We start from the raw sequence: 14,272 nt of genomic DNA on the forward strand, positions 1-14,272 counted from the left end.
CCCCCCACACACACACACACACACACACATATTTATCCAGTGCTTGTTGTCTCTCAGCTGCAGAAACCACTCTACAGTACATGCCCATTAAATGTTAGCAGAGGGAATGTGGACAGCCACTATTGCCTGAAACAAACATGGGGACACTTTAGCAGAGATACTTTAAGAAAAGTAGAAACATTAACTTTAGAAGGGGGAAAAAAAATCATAATGCTCATTTAATTGTAATTGTTAGCATGTTGGCTGTTTTCCTCACGTTTGTGTGTGCTGTTTAAAGAGACGATGAACGTCAAAGGATGATCGCCTCAACCTAAACCAATCTCAATATGTCCTTATTATATTATATGTCTTTAATATTAATGGTGTTGATAATAATAACTGGTCATTGGTCATAATTGGGCCAGTAATCCACTCGGATTAAGTTGAATGTCGTGTTTATTCCCCCTTTTCTCTGCAGGATCCTTCAACTCTCTAATAGGTTAGTGAGGCGTTTACTGTCGGTTGTGTTTGCAGGACAAACACAAGTGTCACTGCACCACACGGGGGCAGAAACACTGAGGAAATCAACACACCTTCTCTCAGGGTCAGGTCAGGTACGGGATAATAATGCATAATAATAGTAATAATAATCATAATAATCATAATAATAAGAACAATGGTGATTGTAATATTTACAAAATATGTGTCGTTTACAATGAATAAAACTTATTATTTTCTCTTTTAAATCAGGGTTTAAAACTCTCCTGTTCATAGCTACCGTTTATTAGATTACATTTGGTATTGTTCATTCATAAATTCGTAACTTTTATTTATCCCCCAGTTTAATCAACTTTATCTTATTTATTTATTTAGGCCTACTTATTCTTTTTTTATTTTAATTTTTTTAAATTTTTTTTACTTTTTATAATCTTATTTATGTGTCTTTTGTCTCACAGAACACATGTAAGGACCTTTTTTGTAAAAAAGTTGCCACACGAAAAAACTCGCCAGAAACTAATTTACTTTGTTACTTGAAACTTTGTTTATAAAGAATAAACTAATTATAAAAAGTCTTCGTTTCGTACTCGTACTCCCCGAATAAACGGTCTGTGGTTGGCAATCTTAAATCGACACGTGAAATCAAATCAATAATATTTTGGGCTAAAGAAATGAACCAATCATCAGTGTGAAGATGAAGCACAGTAACACGTCAGCATGCAGCTTTGGTGTTCAACGTTGAACACCGTTAACACCGTTAACACCGTTAACAACGTTAACACCGTTAACACCGTTAACAAAGATATTATAATCCTGAAACCCAATCACACCTATGTTTTAGAATGTATTGGTAAATTATTGGTATTAAATTAAATGGTTTGCTAATTTAATTGTGGTCGAATCAGGAGCTTTTGGGAGAAAAAAAAAAGTTTATTTATTTGGTTAAAACTTTTTCTAGTGATAAAAAAAATAAATATTCTCCTCTTTTTCCTATATAATTATTATTTGCAAAGGAAGTATGTGGGGGGTGGGGTGGTGTCAAATGTTTTTTTTTTTTTTTACAAGAAAAGACGGGCATTAATGTAGATTAAAAATCTAATATTTACAACAGACGCGAATATATCTTTGACATTTGGGACTATATTTTGTATTAAAAAAAAAGAAAAGAAAAGAAAAGCTTGTCGGTGTGTTCTGTGTTATTATCGGTGCTTCCCGAATAAAAACAACTGCACCTCAGCAGCAGGAATACATGTTTTAACCGAGTTAATGAACTTTTTTTTATTTGAAGGAACGATGACATGTCACTGTACACAGCTCCATAACTTAAAAAAATAAAATAATATATATATATATAGCCTATATTTCCCCCCAACACTTGCTCAAACCCCCCTAAATTAACTGCCGGCTTTGCTCCAAAAAGCACGCGCACTCCCAAACAACTTTCCAAAAATTGAAAATCCATAGCAATTTAGAAAACATCTCAGGACCTCCTTCAAACTTGCGCCGTTAGACTGCAGATCTGAAACCGCAGCGCAATATGACTTTCATTATTTTTACAGCACAGTAAAATGCGGGTGGCCGACAGCAGGGCCCATTATTTCACCATTCTGGAGCATTGGAGACGATTTATGAAAGTATTACGGAACATGTTGAACGATAACAACTCCGAAATAAAAGAGAACGGGAGAAAAAGTGGAAATAGTCGCCCACAAAGTCCCACGAGAACGTGAGTCCTGATATGAGTTTTAAGGTTATGAGGTTATTAGCAGTAATTATGCGGTTAATAATAATAATAATAATAATAATAATAATAAAAACTTTATTATTTCCAGCTGGAGCTCCTTTAAAGAAAAACAACAATGCATTATTTACAATTATGTACAAAAGAAATGTTGAAATTATTTGGAAGCCTACAATATGTCCTGATACATGATGCTGCTTTCTATAATAAACTCTATACTGCAAATGAAAAACAGAGTTCATAAAGTTTACTCTATTACATTAAAGCTCTCTGTGAGGGCAACAGGTGTTCCTTCTTTCTTTCTGCATCTCTGCTGGACTGGACCAAGTCTTTCTCTCTCAGTCTGTGTTTTTTTGTCACGTGTTTTTTCCAGGATGAGCGTGCATTGTGAAGCCACTAAAGTGGTTTGATTGTGCAGGAGGGCCTGAGCTGGAGGCCCTCTCACTGAACCACATGTGCTCCCAGCTAAACATTTGTGGACAGATTTGGAAACTACATCTGAGATGGCATTTTCCTTTTGAAATCAAAAATACCAAAGGGGTCAGATAATCCCTGGAAATCACGATTAGACTTAGGTAATTAGTGCTGACCTTGCTCTGCGTGCTGGCAGTGAGTGGACCGAGCCCATTGTGTTTGCATTGTTACGCCACCTTCCTCCCATATGCTGCATGCTAATAAGACCGAGAAGGCTCGGTCTCTACAGCTCACTAACAGCTGAAGTTGGTGTTTAAACTGCAACTTGAGCTCATTGTGTCAAGATATTCTGTTGTAACACTGCACTCAACAAAGCTCTTTGTTTTGACTGACAAAAATATACAACACATTATGACAGTGTGGAAAAACTTACAAAGAAAAAGGTTTAGAGTCAGTTTTGTTGCAGCAGCAGTCCAACCTTTTAATTAACATACACAGAAGTATTCATTTAACCTTTCGACATGCACTTTTTCACCTTTTGTTCCATCTTACTTGGCTTCAAGGTGCATCAAATCATGTCATTTATGTCACACTGTCTGACTGATCATCTTGTTCACACTGAGTGAAATTCCAAATACTCCATGATTCTTTATGCCTGCACTATTGCTTTAAAGAGAAATATTGTATGCTCATCTGTTATTCACATTTCCACAAAATGTTGAAACTTTCTCAGCTAAAAATTAAAGGAAAGTTTGTTCCATGTTTGGCTGCAGAGCATTAGTTTTAAATGACTGCTCCACTAGCAGGCTTCTGCTTAGTTAGATATATAGATAGATAAATAGATCCTTTATTGATCCCCAAGGGGAAATTCAAGGTCCCAGTAGCTTAAAGACATCACACACAACATACACATACATCATACACAGGATGATAAAATAATACATCCACAAGAATAATATGGACAATAAAAGAAAAGATACTAAATAAAAAGTAAGGTGCTCTATGAGAGTGTGTGTCACGGTGGCAATGCAAGACATAGTAATACACAGTGGTGCTCATAAGTTTATGAACCCATGCTAAAGTTGACTAAAAAGAGGAATAAAAAAAATCATCTTTTGGAAATTGATATTAATGCCTTAATTAAAGAAATGAGGAAAAATCCAACCTTTAAGGACACCAATTTTCTTTGTGAATGAATAATGTATCGTAAATAAATAAATCTTCTTCCTTACCCCTATGTTAAATTCCCATAAAGGCAGGCAGATTATATATACATATATATATTTTTAAAGGCCAGTTATTTCATGGATCCAGGATACTATGCATCCTGATAAAGTTCCCTTGGTCTTTGGAAGACCAACTTTAGCATGGGTTCATAAACTTATGAGTACCACTGTAAAAACTATAGCAGTGCAAGGATCAATTTAAAAAAAAAGACAGCATAAATATGGGCATTATAAGGGAATAAATTAAGGATAGACACAAAATACGTTACGTCGTGTTCTCTGTTAAGGAGTTGAACAGGAGAGTTTTAAACCTTTGTAATTGCTAATGAACCTATACTGCCTTATTTAGTGAATTATCAGCACCAAGCAATGCATTTTTTTGCATTATGTAAGCTTACGTTAAAGGGTTGGTTTACCCTAATTACAAAAAGACATGTTTTTACTCACTACTCACTCAGGCAGTGGTTCCCAACCGGGTTTTAGAGCCCATAATACAAAGTGCTTGTGACATCTTGTCACAGGTTGCATGTATAGCCTATATACACTGTGATCAGTTCTGTCTAAATCAATATCTCTTTTCAGATTGTTTCATTTGAAGATTTGTAAGAGGCTTAAAGAGGTAAAACTTTTCAGTTTTTGCTTTCAAAAAAAGAAGCAAAGACTGCAGAAAAGTATGGAAAATAAACATGGATTTGTATATCTGAATTTATTCATTTATGGGTTGTTGTTTTTTTAAAATGTTGTAGCTGGTATGACCATCTCGTGACCCTTCGTAGGGGTCCCGACCCCCTGGTTGAGAACCATTTCTTGAAGGAAAAGGTCTCTGTGGAAAACTTGACAAATTGTGTATTATCAAAAAAAAAACTTTCTGGAGAAAAAAAAAGTTGCTGTTACATTTTTTGTTATTATTATTATTATTATTATTATTATTATTTTTTACTAATGTGAGTACCACAAACAACGCTTCATTTACTCTCAGAGACAAATATCAAAAAAAAAAAAAAAAAAAAAACTTTCCTCATGACTTGACACCTGAGCTAGAAAAGAACATGTTTTCTTGTATTTGAGTGGATCAACCCTTTAAATGTCACATGCACGCGTGGATTTGGCAGTAGCCAAGGAAAACTCTCCACTAAAATGACATTGAAGGACACAGGGTTCTGTTAGGACATTATTTTGACGGGAAAGGCAGACCTGGCGAGCCTCATTCACATATTCCTCTCCGAGTCCCTCGATCGTGATTATTTTTAGCAGCTGAAAGTGGCTGTTTTGAAAATAAGTTCCTGACCGTATATCAAAAGATCCCAGTGCCACAGTGGTGGGCTCGCTCTGTGTGCCTGCTTTCATTTCACTGTGTGTGTGTGTGTGTGTGTGTGTGTGTGTGTGTGTGTGTGTGCGCGCGCGTGTGTGCGTGCGTGTTACTACGTATGAGCCTGTGCAACTACAGGGCAGGAAGACGAGGGACAAATGGATTCCATGTTTGCAGGAAAACACGCTGGAGGCACAGGAAAACTTTGTTGTTTATGAAGAACACGTGAAACCAATCAAATCTGAATTATCTTCCTGTTGTTCCAGCTTTTGTCGTTTGCAGTTTTTAGTTCGCTCGCCAGCAGTGTCACCACCCAGCGAGCAGGTCTGTGCCTGTGCATGAAAGGTATAGTTTACTGGTCGCAGACGCACATGCAGTGTGAACTCACATGCACCCAGAGACTCACACTGCACACACATGCATTCAGTGTTTTTTTTCACTGTTTATGTACAGACACTGTGAAATTGATTGGACTGGTCACTTTCAGATTAAAGTCCTCACATTTGTTATTGTGCAACTTCTTGTGGTGAAACATTGCAAATTGTCAGCATTTTGTATGCTTAAAATGCAGGTTCAATTTTGCATTTTTGTCTCCCTTCTTCTAGCTTCCTTACACACACACACGCACGCACGCACGCGCACACACAAGCAGACACGTTTGCAATGTCTAAACCTCAAGGGGATTGGATAAATGGTCAGCCCACAGGAAATGATTTGCAGACCTCCTTAGCATAATAATCCATTTACATACTCATCCTCATATGGAACACCACACACACACACACACACACACAAACACACGGAAGAACACAATTTCACTTCTCTCTAACACACACCATATGCACAAGCAAACTCACAGGTACGTGTAGTTACTTGGAGACACGCTCACATATGCAAATATCCGCTCACTTGCATGGAAAACACACACAAACACACTTTTTTTTCACACGAGTCTCTTTCTCACACACTCACACACTTTTTCAGATAGAGGCTGAGATGACTGTCCCTGTTTTCCAGAGCTAATGTGGCTATCAGCTACAATTAACACATTTTTCTTTTTTTTATTGACTGTAAGCCAACAACTGTAAGATAAAGTAATCTCCCCCCCCTCTCTGATAACTTTCCCTGTACATTTTTGTTTTTAAAGATTTTTTTTTGGGCATTTCCGCCTTTAATGGATAGGACAGATAGTCCTAGAGGAAATTGTCACAGGTTGGACTCAAACCCTTACCTGGACCTTCTGCGTCAAGGCATACACCTCTATGTGCGCCTACTCTACCAACTGAGCTAACCCGGCCACATTTTTTTACGGCTAAACTCCCTCTCCATCTCACCTCAGGCTGCCTCTCAAGGAGCAGGTGTTCAGCTCATTCATGGAGAGCACAGCAAGGTCAGCTTCATCCGCCGCGTTATTGGAAACAACCACATAGTAGGCCCATGTGTTATGAGGGCAACCACAGTGGATTTAACTGTATTCTGAGTGCAATGACATGTGCCTTCTGTAAGGGTCAGTGCTTTGTCACACCGCAGGAGGACATGTAATGTGGAAAAAGAGTTTCATTTTGTATATGATAAGGGGCTTTAGTTCTCATCAGAATGGTATATTACTTTAACAAGTACGAGGCTTTAAATATGGGATATTATATAGTAGATTCATTGCAGACAAGTTCTCGTGTGTCAAAAATATGTTTGAATCACACAGTGAGCTTTCAGGGTTGCGTAATAGAACACGAAAAATAAAACTAAAGAGCTTTTAAAAAAATAAATCTTATCCAAGTCACAGAGTGTACAAGGCAAACGAATAAAAACCAACAAAAAGCAAATGGAAAAACTAGGATGCCACTTTTGTAGTCAAAACTTTAAGTAATGTAAATATTTATAGGTACATCTTTTTTTAATGTAATCTTTCTAATTTCTTTTTTATCATGTATTGTCTCTTAGCTTGTCTCTACTGTATGTTGTTGTAACAATTGAAATCCCCCCGGGGATTAATTCAAGTCTTATCTTATTTTAACTTATATTGCAATAGATACATTAATAATATAAATACTGAAATGAACATCACGATAAAGAAATTCATAACAGACCCATTTATAAGAAACAAATGTGTTGTATCAAATGTAATATGACTTTAAATTTTGAACCTGCTGACGAATTACAAAAAGGACAGCATTAATCCTCACAACCTCCTTCTTACATGAACCTTGTGCTCATGTTTTCTCACTAATTACCGAGTGGATACCCTTGTGCTCAGCCTGACACACTGCAAAGATTGTTTTAATATAATAATGTGATATTGAATATATTTGAATGTATTTTTTGGTGGTAAAAAAAAAATCACATCTCAGTCATTTCTATTTGATGGTGCAGTGAAAGAAACAGCAATACAGAGCAAATAGTGAGCAATTATTAATGGTCGGTTTATTTACTGTCTGAGTGGTGATTAATCAGTGATTTACTCAAACTCCCCAGATGGTTAAAGGAGCTTTCCGGCTTCTATGAAGTGAAACTGAAAGGACAGAGACTTACTTATTTGGCTGAGCGATGCCCCATAAGGATTACCTTCCCAGCTCCCAGGTTTCCATTCCTCCACTGTCAGTGAATGCAACAGTAAGTATAACATTTCACACTCACAGAAATTAGGAGCATGGAGAAAAGTAAACATGGGAGAATTTGGGAGCTGGGTATTTTGGGGAAAGAAATCCTGTGTTTGTATTAATATTTCACCTCTGGGAAAACTTCTGTCACTGACAATTTAAAGGGCATGCGGCCAACATTATGTCAATTTGCTGTTAATGGTGGTATTTGCGACTTTATTGAATTAGGGCAGAAAGTCTGCGGTGGGTCGAGATGTATCGGGGCGAGAGGAGAGGCGTATAGAGGGAGGAAAAAAAAAAGAAAAGTGAGGAGGACGGAAAATCATGACTTATTTTTGTTTCAAATGTGTTTCAGTCCACATATGGTCCTTGTTTTGGCCTATATACTGAGAATCTCAGAGCTGACCCATGACCCCGCTCCTCAGACTAACATGATTTTGGCTGTCTCACTTTGAGTTCAATTTGACCCTGTGTCCCCAAAGTTCAAGGGTCACCTGCAGGGAGCAGCAAATTAACCCAATGTGTCAAACCTGGCATGACACCATGTTCAGCCGAGCTCTGTTGTTGAAATATTCTCCTCATTTCCACTTGCATGCATTTCATGTTAAGCTGTCTCTTGTCCAGTCTTTTTTGTGGGTTATTTTAAATTCTACCTCTCTTCAAAATTTATGGTGTGTGACTAATTTCCCCCCTTTAAACCTCCCTCGTTCCTTTCTGCTGAAATCCCACCCGTCAACACGGCAATCACTTTTCCCCAATTCTCCTCTGTCTCTTTTTCTTTGACATCTTCTTCCTTTCATTTTGGCAGGACCTCTCCTTCTGATCTTCCTTTCCTTTCTCTCGCCATTTCTCTCTCAGTCAGCCCAAATCTTGCTCTCTCTCTGTGTCCGTCCCTGCGGTTAAAGACGTTTCAGTTCAGCTGTCACAAATTATGTTCGCCTGCCCAGCTGTCAAAACAGGGGGGTGTCCCTTTCATTCCACCTCACATACTACGAAAGGGGATGGGAGGGAGGAGGGCTTTAACGCCCGTGTTTGGACACAAGCAATTATCTCTAATTATTGTTTTTCTTTTCAGTTTCCCTGTCCCGATGGAGGTCCGACGAGACGAACATGCAATAATCCGCTCCAGTCGTCCAGAATCAGCGGGCCTTCGGAGTCCAGGCTCGGTCCTGGGACTCTGTGGCTTTCATCTCAATGTGAGTCAGGAGTTGATTCAAACATGGAGTGATGGGAGAATTAACCCCTGGGACCCAGCTTTCAATGGGCTCAGCTAAGAGATTATATGTGTTGATGGCAGGCTTTTATATGCACTGGGCTTTCAAAACTTCAACTGTTAAATCAAGGCACAGGATCTTCACCTTATGTCTTTAGTATACGTACCCCCTCTCCTGCCTCCCGGCACCTCATGTATCAGCTTTCTACCCTGAAACTGTGCGTGAGACTGAGTAACATTTCCTCTGAAGTGACACGGCCCACAACTTTACAAATTATACTGTACATATTCAGAGCCGGAGGACTCTCATCAGACTGCCACTGGGAGTTTACGTTCGATGTGCAGCCTCAGATTCCCATGACTGTCACTGAGCCTTTGGGATTCAAGCTCTTTTTTAAGTGCATGTGAAGATATGTGAAATAGTGCTTGAGAGGAAGTGCACAGACGTGAATGGAGGAACAGAAACACGCAGTTGGTGTGAGATGAATTGGATCATCCTCAAGATTGTAATTAATTTGAGTTTGAAGCACAACATCTTTGGTGGTCCTCGCAGGCTTCCAAAAGACGGCAAAGAGGGAAAAAAAGAAAAACTAAAATCCCTGTCCGTTTTCGCAGACTTGAACAACATGTTGCATGCATCCTTTGGTTTCAACATCCATGCCGAAGCCAAAGGATGTTTTTGCAAAACAAGAAGCCACACGCCTCAAATGTGACTGACACAAGGGAAGTTAAGAGGAGGAAGAAAACAAAAGATTAGACAACAAGTAACAGTAAATAAGAGAACACAGAACAAGAGACAACTAAAGTTACTGGTTTGCATTTCCATTTCCTCTGATTCAGAAGACTATGGCGTCTGGCTTAACCTCCTTCTGCCTGACCTGTTACATTTCAACCCTCACTTTCCTGGAAATGCTCCCTGCTGAGACTGTTCATACGTCTTCAAGGCCTGAGCCAACTAGCATTTAAAACAGCTACATTTTGTGGTGAAATTTCAATAAAATGATCTCATCCATGCAAATTATTTGCGTCAAGATTAACTTTGCACCATAATAGCAAGCCGTCTTGAGAGGGCTGACCTTTTAGAGAACAGAGAGCCAGAGAATCAAAAATGTAGGAAGCTATCGTAACGTGTTAGCACGTGCGCTGGATGATCACTTTTAGGATAACCTGCACTATAAAAGAGACAAGGTTTAGACCAAAGTCAATGGTATAAATATGTCCCTTAATTGAATAAATTGTGTGAATTTATTGTCTCATAAACGACTGAGCTAATTAGCTTGCTAACTGACAGTTAGCATGTCCGCTAGCTCAGAAAGAGTTCTCCTCTTCGTCTTTATTGAATAAAATGACGTACAATTCTGAAGAAAAAAAAATGCCAGGGGCAATAAACTGCTAGCGTGTTAGCCATTAGTTCACCAGCTACAGTACTTCACTAAACATAGCCTATCTGCAAGTACTCACTACATCACCAAGCCTCTAGCAAGGCCGATTAAGCAAAAACGTGTGGATACATTTTGCTGTGTGTCTTTCTGGTGTGACCTGGCCTTAATGTGCACAATATGGTTGAAATCATCACAGTAGCCTACTAATAAGAACATTTTCTGCTATCAATATATTTATCTCAATACGGCAAATATATGTAAAATCACATATAAAATGTTCAAATCAATGAGCCTTTCTCAGGAATACAAGAAAGACGGCATGATTAGCTCATATGTGATTTAATGGCTGAATCTGAAGCTGATCATCATGACATACCCAAACCTCATACTACATTTGGTCACATTATAATATAGACTAATATAATGTACATAACATGGACCACCGAGGTAAGTATATGGTACATTGACAGAGTATGCTTCTTTTTGTGTGGAATCATTTTGCCTCTGTAAAAGTCATCTATGTCACTGAAAACCACTAAAGCGAGTTCTACCTCCATGTGCTTGATGCATTGAGACCTCAATCCTCCCCTCAGGATTTTCCTTATAGAGCCCAAATTACATTTGTGGAGCAAGTGTTTGATAGACACTTAAAAAGCAAAAGATTATTTTGTGAAAATGTGAACAATCCTAAAAAGCTTTATTCTTTTAATCTTAAAGCTGTATTGACAGATTGTTTTGGGCACTTGGGGCAGAAAAACCCCCGAAGAAGCCATAAACAAAACTCCGACATATCACCCTATTAAGTTGATACATGTTAGTAAACAGCTGCCTATTTACACATCTAGCATATTGGAAGTAACATTAGCATTCATTTAGAGTTGTGTTTGTGACAACCTAGTGGATGTAAGTCCAATATTCACACACCTTTTTGCTCTGTTTTTGGTCTCCAGTAACATATGTGGGCTTTTTTGAGCTTTTCTGCTGTAAACAGCTGCCTGACGATGCTGATGTGAGCGGTGTGAACGAACCAAAACAAGTTGTGGGCCGGAAAAACCACGAGTTAAAATATGTCATATCTGTAGAGCTATGAGCTGCAGAGGTGGGTGATAATTCTCTGTGGAACTAAAAGTAAACGGAGCATTCTTATTTCATTTGAGCCAATGATAATACCCCGCACACATGGTGCAGATCCATGTGATGCTGAGCTTTGTGCTGCAATTTCTCCCTGCCCCACCCCCTTCCCATTTTCACATTGTCATAAAGGTGGTACCTCTTGGTTGGTGTCACCCCCCCCCCACCACCTTCCCCTCCTCTAAATCCTCTCTCCTACGGTCTGATCCACCCTTTTTTTGTGTCCTGAGTCTATAGTGGAGACATTACATGGCAAATCTCCATTGTCCAGCTTTGGGCTCTGCGTGTAATCTCTCTTGTCAAAGGGAATATTCAGCGATTAACCCCCTGCAAATTACAAGGGGTGATCAGTGTGTCTGTTCAGCCCCCATTAACTGCTAACAGGGCTTCATCAGAACCACCCACACTACCGGGACCTTCAACCTCTCACCCCTGACACCTGGAACTTTCTCACGTCGGCTCACTGAGCGCAGATTTCTTTCTCAATCAGACATGCTCTTCTTTTTGTGTCTTCCAGGGCAAGACAGGGTGATTAAAGAGTCGCAGTGGTAGTTTGAAAGAAGATGAAAAGATCCTTCCAGCGACTGCCATCAAAGTGGCATCATGCAGTAGGGAGCACGTTGTCATCGCCTGCCTGACATCATACTTTCCACTCTTGAAGCCTCCCATCTTTAAGACTGTTGTAATGGTGAGGAAGAGAACACAAGGTAAGATGTCATTCAATGACACGGCAGGCCCCGTGCTGAGTTATCACAAGACCACCCACCTGTTAAATATGTTGGACAAACAGAACAGAAGAGTTTCTATGTGTAATATCTAGCAGATGGGGGTCGGCTGACGGAGAGGGCACATACGAACGGGGTCGCCTATGATGCTGGTCAACTGGTCATTTCTCCCAGCCCATTAACCACCTGGGATCGCTATGTTTTGTCAGCTTTTTCAGAGTTTTAGGTTTCATTTGCAGTGCTTTGAAATCAAACACGCCCAGAAACAAAGCTTTCTCTGACAAACACACATAACTGACATCTGCCCCAACCACCTCACACGCATTCATACATACATACATACACAAATATACATATGTTTTGTTTTTTTCATTTTCTAGAGTTTATTTTTAGTCACTTTTTGGCCCTTCTTGCCCACAGTGGCTTCAGGACTTGTTGGCCTTTCAGACAGTTGGTCAGACTCAAATATCTCAACAACTACCTGATGGATTGCCATGAAATTTTGAACAGACATTCATGGTTCCCAGACGATTAATCCTAATAATGTGAGTCCCTGACTTTTAGTGACACCGTAAGGTTCACATTGGTGATTTTGAGTGAAATGTCTCGTCAGCTATTGGATGAATTGCCATGAAATTTGGTACAGACATTGGTCTCCCCCCTCATGGGTGTTTTGTAAAAACGTTGGCGATCCTCTGATCAAATACCTGCAAAACTGACTTTCTCTCTTCAGCTGGACTTAGCAAATGTTAGCATGGCAACACTCTAAATCTAAAATGATGAACATGGTAAATATCATACCTGTTAAAGATCAGCATGTTAGCATTGTCATTGTGAGCATGTTGCATGTATCATGCTGACTTTAGCATTTATCTCAAAGCTCCACTGTGACTAAGTACAGCTTCAGAGAGCTGCCATACGGCGCAATGGCGGCTCTGCAAAATAGCCTTGGGAAGGAACTTGTTTTGGTGGAACGTGTACGTTCAAAGGTTGTTTTAGTCGTGCAACAGAAAACTCAGATTGGACAGATAGTCTAGCTAGCTGTCTGGATTTACCCTGCAGAGATCTGAGGAGCAGTTAACCATAGTCCTCAGAAATCCACTGGAGTTTAAAATGCCAACACAAAGAAAGTTCAAGGCAACAGATAACCGGCCTAAATGAGTGAAATCTGGCAGAATTTCCGTCGGCAACGGAGCAATCCCAGAAGTGGAGCGTCGTTGATATAGACTATAAGACCCTCTTTTAACACACATAGAGTGCTTTTGGTCACTGCAACTGTTTTGTTTTCTTGCAGTGCTACTGCTGTTTTGCCTAGGTGTTATTTTTATGTATTTTACTTCTGTGTTAGTTTACCAGAGGGTCTTTTAGTACTTAGTGTCTAATCTCCCATCTACCCATCCATGTTTTAGGCTGGAACTTTTACAAATAAGGGGGGGTCGGAGGCCTGTTTAAGCCGGAGCCTAATAGGTAGCGTGACTACTCCTTTTATTGAATGGTTGAGTGTTGTTTGCTGTGTTTGCACCTTGCACTTTATTTTTTTAGTTTTGTGTGTAATTTAAACTACCTTTTGCATTGGCCCAGAGTGGGTCTTCCACTAAATTTCCCCAGCTTGGTAGTCAGCGACCCTCCCGCCTGACTAGCAGCTTTTATTTCACTCAGTGTCCTTTCTATTATGTTTGGTTGTAGTTCCCACTGGCCTTGTTTTTAATTTACACAATCTTACTTTCACCAGTAGGGAATTGTTTCCATTCCCTGTTTTTAGTAATATTAGTGGTTGCGTTTGTCAGTATATCAATATTGTTGTTCCTAATTTGGAAACCCAATCCCTTCGTATTGCATGGGTAAAATGTCTGAAATTGTCTACAGCAGTCCTCATCCCTTGGTCACAGAGTTTGGGAATAGCAGGCATAGAATATGCTGCATGTGTGATGTTGCTATACAGTGTCCTTTTTTTCAAAATTGAAAGAAACAAGGGGCATTTAACTGGAAAATCAAGAGTTCACAAGGTGAACTTACACTGTGATAGACTCTGATCATGTCATGAACCCACTGAACCC

The 14,272-nt window shown here is 39.4% G+C and overlaps 1 long non-coding RNA gene across 2 annotated transcripts; it reads left to right on the top strand.

Annotated features, from left to right (window-relative positions):
• The first annotated feature begins 5,265 nt into the window (after positions 1–5,265).
• On the top strand, positions 5,266–12,055 carry LOC116062931. Of its 2 annotated transcripts, XR_004895031.1 has the most exons (4): positions 5,266–5,512; positions 7,640–7,777; positions 8,840–9,747; positions 12,008–12,055. It is a non-coding gene; the product is annotated as an uncharacterized LOC116062931 (long non-coding RNA). The 2 variants fall into 2 exon arrangements; XR_004108143.2 differs by lacking the exon at positions 12,008–12,055 and having other exon boundaries at positions 8,840–10,363.
• Positions 12,056–14,272: the final 2,217 nt, after the last annotated feature.

This window comes from Sander lucioperca, chromosome 14 (assembly GCF_008315115.2).
Source record: "Sander lucioperca isolate FBNREF2018 chromosome 14, SLUC_FBN_1.2, whole genome shotgun sequence".
NCBI lineage: Eukaryota > Metazoa > Chordata > Actinopteri > Perciformes > Percidae > Sander > Sander lucioperca.